We start from the raw sequence: 12,894 nt of genomic DNA on the forward strand, positions 1-12,894 counted from the left end.
GCCATCATTGACAAAGATTCCCTTCCCCAAACACACCAAGACATCCACTTGGGATTCTTGCCAACTTCTGGATTTCATTTCTCATTATTTACTGATTGCACTGACACATATTTGTGTTTTTAAACTCTTTATTTTGATCAAATGAGTCCTTATTTTGCTGAGTTGCTACATACAATGTGATTACCCTCGCAGTAGAATGCGTAACAGAGGCAGTTATATAATGGGGGCGAAGCTTCACTGCAGCTATATAATGTCCTGGTTGGACCCCACCTGGAGTCCTCTGCATAGTCTGGGCATTTCAATCTATATAGTATACAAATTGGCCTTGGTATACAGGGCAGTTCAGATCCAGCAGAATGTTTGCAGAGTTCAAATGGTTAGATTAGGAAGCCATGTCCCCTCTTCCACAGAGACAGCTGTTGGTTTCCACCTGGTGCCTCACTTGTTTCTGAATTTCAAGGTGTAGAATGAAATCAAGCAACGTAACCCAAGTTTGCAATGCATTCCACGCAATCATCAAACACATCATTCCTGTCTTCCTCACCTTAGCTGCACAGCCCTCGAAACGTTGCAATCCATGTAACACAGTATTTGTTCCAGGTTTAGGCTTTCAGTAGGATTATAATAATATCTGTGCCCTCATCTTGAAATGAGATTCTCAGCAATATCCAACACAAATTGAATTGCATAGATGACAGGCAAATATAGGAAAACAGGTCAGTATGCAACACAATTCCATGGTGCCCATTTTCAGATGCACAATAGTCATCTTTTCCAGCAAATGAAAGAATTTTTCAGTGAATCATTTGCAAAGTCAGAGTTAATGGCATTTGTGCTTTTCTTTCTTCTTGTTTTGCAACATACTGGCGCCTAAATCCAATTCATGTATATTCATGTTTATTGGGGAGACCAAACGCAGACTGGGTGACCGCTTTGCGGAATACGTCGGCTCAGTCCGCAAGCAGGACCCTGAGCTTCCGGTTGCTTGCCATTTCAAGACTGCCCACTGCTCTCATGCTCACATCTCTATCCTGGGATTGCCTCAGTGTTCCAGTGAACATCAACACAAGCTCGAAAAACAGCATCCCGTTGACCGATTAGTTTAGTTTGGTGATACAGCAGTGAAACAGGCCCTTCGGCCCACCGAGTCTGTGCTGACCATCGACCACCCATTTATACTAATCCGACACGAATTCCATATTCCTACCACATCCCCACCTTCCCTATATTTCCCTGCCACCTCCCTATACGAGGGGCAATTTATAATGGCCAATTAACCTATCAAGCAGCCAGTCTTTGGCATGTGGGAGGAAACCGGAGCACCCAGAGGAATCCCACGCAGACACAGGGAGAACTTGCAAACACCACGCAGGCAGTGCCCAGAATTGAAAGCGGGTCGCTGGAGCTGTGAGGCTGCGGTGTGAACCACTGCACACGAGAGCGTGCCGGACTGAATATTGAGTTCAATAATTCCAGAGCATGACGGGGCCCCCATTTTACTTTCATTTTTTGTTATTTTCCATTTTTACATTTTTTACATTTTTTTGTATGTTTATTTTATTTCATCTTAGTTTGTTCAGTTTGCTTACCCACTGTTTTTTTTCCTGTTTGTACTTGCTGCTGTTCAATTTTCAGTCCATTAACAGTCCTCTCTGTACTAATGCTTTGTCTTTCAACACACCATTAACATATTGTTTGCCTTTGCTCCATGACCTTCTGGTCAGCTATTCTGTGGCCTTGTCCAATCTACGCCTTCTCCTTTGTTATCTCTTGCTCCACCCCCGCTTTACTTGCTTCTAACCTTTGACATTTCTAATATTTGCCAGTTCTGAAGAAGGGTCACTGAGCCGAAATGTTAACTCTGCTTCTGTCTCCACAGATGCTGCCAGTCGTGCTGAGTATTTCCACAATTTCTTGTTTTTATTTCAGATTTCCAGCATCCACAGTATTTTGCTTTTATTCATGTATATTCTTCCTCGGTTCAATATGAAGGAGCGCTTTGATATTGAGCGGAGCCGCAGTGCATCTCATTTTCAACGCCACCTTGTTAGTGTTCCTGTTACTTGCCGAATGAAGAACAAAATAAAATAATAATTTGGCAGGTCTGCCTGTTTCCTTAGCTTCAGTTACAGAATCAGCCGTGTCCGTCTTTAAGGGAGGCAAAGTACTCCTAGCGGCTCTGCGTGACGCTGAATAGTTATGTTAATCTGCATCAATAAATCCAGGTATGTCTCTGTTACTGACTGAACAAAACGCTAATAAATCTGTGAGCGACTGTCATAACTTAAATAACTTTTTCCCCTCTGCGTGTCATGAACCTTCACCCCTTGTCATAATTGCGGCTGCATGTTAAGAGCTGGGTTATCAAGGTGCTTAAGACACCAAGAATCTGCTGCAGCAGTGGTTAAATTGAAAAGGATTTTTGCCCCTTTTACCCAAGAAGAAATGTTCAGGAGGAGCAATTTCCCCCAACTTGTTTCCACCGGAGATTCATCATTGCAACTCAAAGAAAGTTTCAGTCACTTGGGTGTTCTGTAAGAGCTGCTCGGAGGTTCAGTGACCCGGATATCATGTGCCTACGTTTTGCTGAGCCGGTGGTTGGTTGATGGGGAGATTTGGCCCGGGTTGTGCTATTTTACCTCCCCGAGATGGCCAGTAACCTGTTGATTGAGGCAGCAGACGCCACTTGCTGCTGACAGCGAGTAATTGGACAGTGCGGGTCAAAATATTGCAGCGTGCCCCTGTCTCAACGACTGTGGAGCTGGTGAAAGTGAATTGCTGATGTGCTTTTGCCTCGTCTGAAATGAGACTAAGATTCGCTGTTACTTAGCAAGCTCGTGTTGCAGGTTTCTATTCTCATCTGAGCCAAATAAAGTGTCACTGCTCGGTTTTGCGGAACTTTCTGCAGCATCAGGACTAGAAAGAGGAGCGAGTGCAAGGCATTGTGCACACAATGTGCAAGAGAAAGAGGGCTTTGAGAAATTGTGTTGTGTTCATGGGGAATGTCAATGATTGCATATTTCTTGCGAAGAAGTTTGGGTTCGTTTTGAAAATGTTTCTGCCCAGTTTCGAACTGGGGACCGTTTGCGGGTTAGGCAAACGTGATCACCACTACACTACAGAAACTCAACACAGTTGCAGCGCTGAGGAAGCTGCAAGTATTGTTAAACTATACAGTCTTAATCGATTTGTGGTGCTTGTTTCATTGAAATGCAATTCCACAGTGACATTTCGCAAGGCTGCAGAGGTATTGACCCAGCCATGGACGATCAGCAGTGCACAACACATCGCCAGTCCATTCAGGCCATCGTACCATTGCCAGTTTTTTCAAAGACTTGCCACTTGGGCCCACTTCCTTAGCTCTGCTTTTCTTTGCCTCTCCTTTCATGCAATTATCCAATTCCCTTTTTTTAAAACTCTCCCTTAAGAAACTAAGTTTGTAAGAGGTGCAGCAGCTGCTGTAGTGTTAATGCACAGTGTGCCATCATTGACAAAGATTCCCTTCCCCAACCACACCAAGACATCCACTTGGGATTCTTGCCAACTTCTGGATTTCATTTCTCATTATTTACTGATTGCACTGACACATATTTGTGTTTTTAAACTCTTTATTTTGATCAAATGAGTCCTTATTTTGCTGAGTTGCTACATACAATGTGATTACCCTCGCAGTAGAATGCGTAACAGAGGCAGTTATATAATGGGGGCGAAGCTTCACTGCAGCTATATAATGTCCTGGTTGGACCCCACCTGGAGTCCTCTGCATAGTCTGGGCATGCCAATCTATATAGTATACAAATTGGCCTTGGTATACAGGGCAGTTCAGATCCAGCAGAATGTTTGCAGAGTTCAAATGGTTAGATTAGGAAGCCATGTCCCCTCTTCCACAGAGACAGCTGTTGGTTTCCACCTGGTGCCTCACTTGTTTCTGAATTTCAAGGTGTAGAATGAAATCAAGCAACGTAACCCAAGTTTGCAATGCATTCCACGCAATCATCAAACACATCATTCCTGTCTTCCTCACCTTAGCTGCACAGCCCTCGAAACGTTGCAATCCATGTAACACAGTATTTGTTCCAGGTTTAGGCTTTCAGTAGGATTATAATAATATCTGTGCCCTCATCTTGAAATGAGATTCTCAGCAATATCCAACACAAATTGAATTGCATAGATGACAGGCAAATATAGGAAAACAGGTCAGTATGCAACACAATTCCATGGTGCCCATTTTCAGATGCACAATAGTCATCTTTTCCAGCAAATGAAAGAATTTTTCAGTGAATCATTTGCAAAGTCAGAGTTAATGGCATTTGTGCTTTTCTTTCTTCTTGTTTTGCAACATACTGGCGCCTAAATCCAATTCATGTATATTCATGTTTATTGGGGAGACCAAACGCAGACTGGGTGACCGCTTTGCGGAATACGTCGGCTCAGTCCGCAAGCAGGACCCTGAGCTTCCGGTTGCTTGCCATTTCAAGACTGCCCACTGCTCTCATGCTCACATCTCTATCCTGGGATTGCCTCAGTGTTCCAGTGAACATCAACACAAGCTCGAAAAACAGCATCCCGTTGACCGATTAGTTTAGTTTGGTGATACAGCAGTGAAACAGGCCCTTCGGCCCACCGAGTCTGTGCTGACCATCGACCACCCATTTATACTAATCCGACACGAATTCCATATTCCTACCACATCCCCACCTTCCCTATATTTCCCTGCCACCTCCCTATACGAGGGGCAATTTATAATGGCCAATTAACCTATCAAGCAGCCAGTCTTTGGCATGTGGGAGGAAACCGGAGCACCCAGAGGAATCCCACGCAGACACAGGGAGAACTTGCAAACACCACGCAGGCAGTGCCCAGAATTGAAAGCGGGTCGCTGGAGCTGTGAGGCTGCGGTGTGAACCACTGCACACGAGAGCGTGCCGGACTGAATATTGAGTTCAATAATTCCAGAGCATGACGGGGCCCCCATTTTACTTTCATTTTTTGTTATTTTTCATTTTTACATTTTTTACATTTTTTTGTATGTTTATTTTATTTCATCTTAGTTTGTTCAGTTTGCTTACCCACTGTTTCTTTTCCTGTTTGTACTTGCTGCTGTTCAATTTTCAGTCCATTAACAGTCCTCTCTGTACTAATGCTTTGTCTTTCAACACACCATTAACATATTGTTTGCCTTTGCTCCATGACCTTCTGGTCAGCTATTCTGTGGCCTTGTCCAATCTACACCTTCTCCTTTGTTATCTCTTGCTCCACCCCCGCTTTACTTGCTTCTAACCTTTGACATTTCTAATATTTGCCAGTTCTGAAGAAGGGTCACTGAGCCGAAATGTTAACTCTGCTTCTGTCTCCACAGATGCTGCCAGTCGTGCTGAGTATTTCCAGAATTTCTTGTTTTTATTTCAGATTTCCAGCATCCACAGTATTTTGCTTTTATTCATGTATATTCTTCCTCGGTTCAATATGAAGGAGCGCTTTGATATTGAGCGGAGCCGCAGTGCATCTCATTTTCAACGCCACCTTGTTAGTGTTCCTGTTACTTGCCGAATGAAGAACAAAATAAAATAATAATTTGGCAGGTCTGCCTGTTTCCTTAGCTTCAGTTACAGAATCAGCCGTGTCCGTCTTTAAGGGAGGCAAAGTACTCCTAGCGGCTCTGCGTGACGCTGAATAGTTATGTTAATCTGCATCAATAAATCCAGGTATGTCTCTGTTACTGACTGAACAAAACGCTAATAAATCTGTGAGCGACTGTCATAACTTAAATAACTTTTTCCCCTCTGCGTGTCATGAACCTTCACCCCTTGTCATAATTGCGGCTGCATGTTAAGAGCTGGGTTATCAAGGTGCTTAAGACACCAGTAATCTGCTGCAGCAGTGGTTAAATTGAAAAGGATTTTTGCCCCTTTTACCCAAGAAGAAATGTTCAGGAGGAGCAATTTCCCCCAACTTGTTTCCACCGGAGATTCATCATTGCAACTCAAAGAAAGTTTCAGTCACTTGGGTGTTCTGTAAGAGCTGCTCGGAGGTTCAGTGACCCGGATATCATGTGCCTACGTTTTGCTGAGCCGGTGCTTGGTTGATGGGGAGATTTGGCCCGGGTTGTGCTATTTTACCTCCCCGAGATGGCCAGTAACCTGTTGATTGAGGCAGCAGACGCCACTTGCTGCTGACAGCGAGTAATTGGACAGTGCGGGTCAAAATATTGCAGCGTGCCCCTGTCTCAACGACTGTGGAGCTGGTGAAAGTGAATTGCTGATGTGCTTTTGCCTCGTCTGAAATGAGACTAAGATTCGCTGTTACTTAGCAAGCTCGTGTTGCAGGTTTCTATTCTCATCTGAGCCAAATAAAGTGTCACTGCTCGGTTTTGCGGAACTTTCTGCAGCATCAGGACTAGAAAGAGGAGCGAGTGCAAGGCATTGTGCACACAATGTGCAAGAGAAAGAGGGCTTTGAGAAATTGTGTTGTGTTCATGGGGAATGTCAATGATTGCATATTTCTTGCGAAGAAGTTTGGGTTCGTTTTGAAAATGTTTCTGCCCAGTTTCGAACTGGGGACCTTTTGCGTGTTAGGCAAACGTGATCACCACTACACTACAGAAACTCAACACAATTGCAGCGTTCAGGAAGCTGCAAGTATTGTTAAACAATACAGTCTTAATCGATTTGTGGTGCTTGTTTCATTGAAATGCAATTCCACTGTGACATTTCGCAAGGCTGCAGAGGTATTGACCCAGCCATGGACGATCAGCAGTGCACAACACATCGCCAGTCCATTCAGGCCATCGGACCATTGCCAGTTTTTTCTAAGACTTGCCATTTGGGCCCACTTCCTCAGCTCTGCTTTTGTTTGCCTCTCCTTTCATGCAATTATCCAATTCCCTTTTTTTAAAACTCTCCCTTAAGAAACTAAGTTTGTAAGAGGTGCAGCAGCTGCTGCAGTGTTAATGCACAGTGTGCCATCATTGACAAAGATTCCCTTCCCCAACCACACCAAGACATCCACTTGGGATGCTTGCCAAGTTCTGGATTTCATTTCTCATTATTTACTGATTGCACTGACACATATTTGTGTTTTTAAACTCTTTATTTTGATCAAATGAGTCCTTATTTTGCTGAGTTGCTACATACAATGTGATTACCCTCGCAGTAGAATGCGTAACAGAGGCAGTTATATAATGGGGGCGAAGCTTCACTGCAGCTATATAATGTCCTGGTTGGACCCCACCTGGAGTCCTCTGCATAGTCTGGGCATGCCAATCTATACAGTATACAAATTGGCCTTGGTATACAGGGCAGTTCAGATCCAGCAGAATGTTTGCAGAGTTCAAATGGTTAGATTAGGAAGCCATGTCCCCTCTTCCACAGAGACAGCTGTTGGTTTCCACCTGGTGCCTCACTTGTTTCTGAATTTCAAGGTGCAGAATGAAATCAAGCAACGTAACCCAAGTTTGCAATGCATTCCACGCAATCATCAAACACATCATTCCTGTCTTCCTCACCTTAGCTGCACAGCCCTCGAAACGTTGCAATCCATGTAACACAGTATTTGTTCTAGGTTTAGGCTTTCAGCCGGATTATAATAATATCTGTGCCCTCATCTTGAAATGAGATTCTCAGCAATATCCAACACAAATTGAATTGCATAGATGACAGGCAAATATAGGAAAACAGGTCAGTATGCAACACAATTCCATGGTGCCCATTTTCAGATGCACAATAGTCATCTTTTCCAGCAAATGAAAGAATTTTTCAGTGAATCATTTGCAAAGTCAGAGTTAATGGCATTTGTGCTTTTCTTTCTTCTTGTTTTGCAACATACTGGCGCCTAAATCCAATTCATGTATATTCATGTTTATTGGGGAGACCTAACGCAGACTGGGTGACCGCTTTGCGGAATACGTCGGCTCAGTCCGCAAGCAGGACCCTGAGCTTCCGGTTGCTTGCCATTTCAAGACTGCCCACTGCTCTCATGCTCACATCTCTATCCTGGGATTGCCTCAGTGTTCCAGTGAACATCAACACAAGCTCGAAAAACAGCATCCCGTTGACCGATTAGTTTAGTTTGGTGATACAGCAGTGAAACAGGCCCTTCGGCCCACCGAGTCTGAGCTGACCATCGACCACCCATTTATACTAATCCGACACGAATTCCATTTTCCTACCACATCCCCACCTTCCCTATATTTCCCTACCACCTCCCTATACGAGGGGCAATTTATAATGGCCAATTAACCTATCAAGCAGCCAGTCTTTGGCATGTGGGAGGAAACCGGAGCACCCAGAGGAATCCCACGCAGACACAGGGAGAACTTGCAAACACCACGCAGGCAGTGCCCAGAATTGAAAGCGGGTCGCTGAAGCTGTGAGGCTGCGGTGTGAACCACTGCACACGAGAGCGTGCCGGACTGAATATTGAGTTCAATAATTCCAGAGCATGACGGGGCCCCCATTTTACTTTCATTTTTTGTTATTTTTCATTTTTACATTTTTTACATTTTTTTGTATGTTTATTTTATTTCATCTTAGTTTGTTCAGTTTGCTTACCCACTGTTTTTTTCCTGTTTGTACTTGCTGCTCTTCAATTTTCAGTCCATTAACAGTCCTCTCTGTACCAATGCTTTGTCTTTCAACACACCATTAACATATTGTTTGCCTTTGCTCCATGACCGTCTGGTCAGCTATTCTGTGGCCTTGTCCAATCTACACCTTCTCCTTTGTTATCTCTTGCTCCACCCCCGCTTTACTTGCTTCTAACCTTTGACATTTCTAATATTTGCCAGTTCTGAAGAAGGGTCACTGAGCCGAAATGTTAACTCTGCTTCTGTCTCCACAGATGCTGCCAGTCGTGCTGAGTATTTCCAGAATTTCTTGTTTTTATTTCAGATTTCCAGCATCCACAGTATTTTGCTTTAATTCATGTATATTCTTCCTCGGTTCAATATGAAGGAGCGCTTTGATATTGAGCGGAGCCGCAGTGCATCTCATTTTCAACGCCACCTTGTTAGTGTTCCTGTTACTTGCCGAATGAAGAACAAAATAAAATAATAATTTGGCAGGTCTGCCTGTTTCCTTAGCTTCAGTTACAGAATCAGCTGTGTCCGTCTTTAAGGGAGGCAAAGTACTCCTAGCGGCTCTGCGTGACGCTGAATAGTTATGTTAATCTGCATCAATAAATCCAGGTATGTCTCTGTTACAGACTGAACAAAACGCTAATAAATCTGTGAGCGACTGTCATAACTTAAATAACTTTTTCCCCTCTGCGTGTCATGAACCTTTACCCCTTGTCATAATTGCGGCTGCATGTTAAGAGCTGGGTTATCAAGGTGCTTAAGACACCAAGAATCTGCTGCAGCAGTGGTTAAATTGAAAAGGATTTTTGCCCCTTATACCCAAGAAGAAATGTTCAGGAGGAGCAATTTCCCCCAACTTGTTTCCTCCGGAGATTCATCATTGCAACTCAAAGAAAGTTTCAGTCACTTGGGTGTTCTGTCAGAGCTGCTCGGAGGTTCAGTGACCCGGATATCATGTGCCTACGTTTTGCTGAGCCGGTGCTTGGTTGATGGGGAGATTTGGCCCGGGTTGTGCTATTTTACCTCCCCGAGATGGCCAGTAACCTGTTGATTGAGGCAGCAGACGCCTCTTGCTGCTGACAGCGAGTAATTGGACAGTGCGGGTCAAAATATTGCAGCGTGCCCCTGTCTCAACGACTGTGGAGCTGGTGAAAGTGAATTGCTGATGTGCTTTTGCCTCGTCTGAAATGAGACTAAGATTCGCTGTTATTTAGCAAGCTCGTGTTGCAGGTTTCTATTCTAATCTGAGCCAAATAAAGTGTCACTGCTCGGTTTTGAGGAACTTTCTGCAGCATCAGGACTAGAAAAAGGAGCGAGTACAAGGCATTGTGCACACAATGTGCAAGAGAAAGAGGGCTTTGAGAAATTGCGTTGTGTTCATGGGGAATGTCAATGATTGCATATTTCTTGCGAAGAAGTTTGGGTTCGTTTCGAAAATGATTCTGCGCAGTTTCGAACTGGGGACCTTTTGCGGGTTAGGCAAACGTGATCACCACTACACTACAGAAACTCAACACAGCTGCAGCGCTGAGGAAGCTGCAAGTATTGTTAAACTATACAGTCTTAATCGATTTGTGGTGCTTGTTTCATTGAAATGCAATTCCACAGTGACATTTCGCAAGGCTGCAGAGGTATTGACCCAGCCATGGACGATCAGCAGTGCACAACACATCGCCAGTCCATTCAGGCCATCGTACCATTGCCAGTTTTTTCAAAGACTTGCCACTTGGGCCCACTTCCTTAGCTCTGCTTTTCTTTGCCTCTCCTTTCATGCAATTATCCAATTCCCTTTTTTTAAAACTCTCCCTTAAGAAACTAAGTTTGTAAGAGGTGCAGCAGCTGCTGTAGTGTTAATGCACAGTGTGCCATCATTGACAAAGATTCCCTTCCCCAACCACACCAAGACATCCACTTGGGATTCTTGCCAACTTCTGGATTTCATTTCTCATTATTTACTGATTGCACTGACACATATTTGTGTTTTTAAACTCTTTATTTTGATCAAATGAGTCCTTATTTTGCTGAGTTGCTACATACAATGTGATTACCCTCGCAGTAGAATGCGTAACAGAGGCAGTTATATAATGGGGGCGAAGCTTCACTGCAGCTATATAATGTCCTGGTTGGACCCCACCTGGAGTCCTCTGCATAGTCTGGGCATGCCAATCTATACAGTATACAAATTGGCCTTGGTATACAGGGCAGTTCAGATCCAGCAGAATGTTTGCAGAGTTCAAATGGTTAGATTACGAAGCCATGTCCCCTCTTCCACAGAGACAGCTGTTGGTTTCCACCTGGTGCCTCACTTGTTTCTGAATTTCAAGGTGTAGAATGAAATCAAGCAACGTAACCCAAGTTTGCAATGCATTCCACGCAATCATCAAACACATCATTCCTGTCTTCCTCACCTTAGCTGCACAGCCCTCGAAACGTTGCAATCCATGTAACACAGTATTTGTTCCAGGTTTAGGCTTTCAGTAGGATTATAATAATATCTGTGCCCTCATCTTGAAATGAGATTCTCAGCAATATCCAACACAAATTGAATTGCATAGATGACAGGCAAATATAGGAAAACAGGTCAGTATGCAACACAATTCCATGGTGCCCATTTTCAGATGCACAATAGTCATCTTTTCCAGCAAATGAAAGAATTTTTCAGTGAATCATTTGCAAAGTCAGAGTTAATGGCATTTGTGCTTTTCTTTCTTCTTGTTTTGCAACATACTGGCGCCTAAATCCAATTCATGTATATTCATGTTTATTGGGGAGACCAAACGCAGACTGGGTGACCGCTTTGCGGAATACGTCGGCTCAGTCCGCAAGCAGGACCCTGAGCTTCCGGTTGCTTGCCATTTCAAGACTGCCCACTGCTCTCATGCTCACATCTCTATCCTGGGATTGCCTCAGTGTTCCAGTGAACATCAACACAAGCTCGAAAAACAGCATCCCGTTGACCGATTAGTTTAGTTTGGTGATACAGCAGTGAAACAGGCCCTTCGGCCCACCGAGTCTGTGCTGACCATCGACCACCCATTTATACTAATCCGACACGAATTCCATATTCCTACCACATCCCCACCTTCCCTATATTTCCCTGCCACCTCCCTATACGAGGGGCAATTTATAATGGCCAATTAACCTATCAAGCAGCCAGTCTTTGGCATGTGGGAGGAAACCGGAGCACCCAGAGGAATCCCACGCAGACACAGGGAGAACTTGCAAACACCACGCAGGCAGTGCCCAGAATTGAAAGCGGGTCGCTGGAGCTGTGAGGCTGCGGTGTGAACCACTGCACACGAGAGCGTGCCGGACTGAATATTGAGTTCAATAATTCCAGAGCATGACGGGGCCCCCATTTTACTTTCATTTTTTGTTATTTTTCATTTTTACATTTTTTACATTTTTTTGTATGTTTATTTTATTTCATCTTAGTTTGTTCAGTTTGCTTACCCACTGTTTTTTTTCCTGTTTGTACTTGCTGCTGTTCAATTTTCAGTCCATTAACAGTCCTCTCTGTACTAATGCTTTGTCTTTCAACACACCATTAACATATTGTTTGCCTTTGCTCCATGACCTTCTGGTCAGCTATTCTGTGGCCTTGTCCAATCTACACCTTCTCCTTTGTTATCTCTTGCTCCACCCCCGCTTTACTTGCTTCTAACCTTTGACATTTCTAATATTTGCCAGTTCTGAAGAAGGGTCACTGAGCCGAAATGTTAACTCTGCTTCTGTCTCCACAGATGCTGCCAGTCGTGCTGAGTATTTCCAGAATTTCTTGTTTTTATTTCAGATTTCCAGCATCCACAGTATTTTGCTTTTATTCATGTATATTCTTCCTCGGTTCAATATGAAGGAGCGCTTTGATATTGAGCGGAGCCGCAGTGCATCTCATTTTCAACGCCACCTTGTTAGTGTTCCTGTTACTTGCCGAATGAAGAACAAAATAAAATAATAATTTGGCAGGTCTGCCTGTTTCCTTAGCTTCAGTTACAGAATCAGCCGTGTCCGTCTTTAAGGGAGGCAAAGTACTCCTAGCGGCTCTGCGTGACGCTGAATAGTTATGTTAATCTGCATCAATAAATCCAGGTATGTCTCTGTTACTGACTGAACAAAACGCTAATAAATCTGTGAGCGACTGTCATAACTTAAATAGCTTTTTCCCCTCTGCGTGTCATGAACCTTCACCCCTTGTCATAATTGCGGCTGCATGTTAAGAGCTGGGTTATCAAGGTGCTTAAGACACCAAGAATCTGCTGCAGCAGTGGTTAAATTGAAAAGGATTTTTGCCCCTTTTACCCAAGAAGAAATGTTCAGGA

General features: G+C 43.9%; 2 non-coding genes across 2 annotated transcripts; both read right to left on the bottom strand.

The window, feature by feature from the left end:
* Positions 1 to 3,053: 3,053 nt before the first annotated feature.
* Positions 3,054 to 3,126, bottom strand: trnav-aac (transfer RNA valine (anticodon AAC)). Its single transcript has one exon. It is a non-coding gene; the product is annotated as a tRNA-Val (tRNA).
* Positions 3,127 to 6,533: 3,407 nt separating this feature from the next.
* On the bottom strand, positions 6,534 to 6,606 carry trnav-aac (transfer RNA valine (anticodon AAC)). Its single transcript has one exon. It is a non-coding gene; the product is annotated as a tRNA-Val (tRNA).
* Between the last annotated feature and the right edge of the window lie 6,288 nt (positions 6,607 to 12,894).

This window comes from Heterodontus francisci, chromosome 22 (assembly GCF_036365525.1).
Source record: "Heterodontus francisci isolate sHetFra1 chromosome 22, sHetFra1.hap1, whole genome shotgun sequence".
In the NCBI taxonomy this organism is placed as follows: domain Eukaryota; kingdom Metazoa; phylum Chordata; class Chondrichthyes; order Heterodontiformes; family Heterodontidae; genus Heterodontus; species Heterodontus francisci.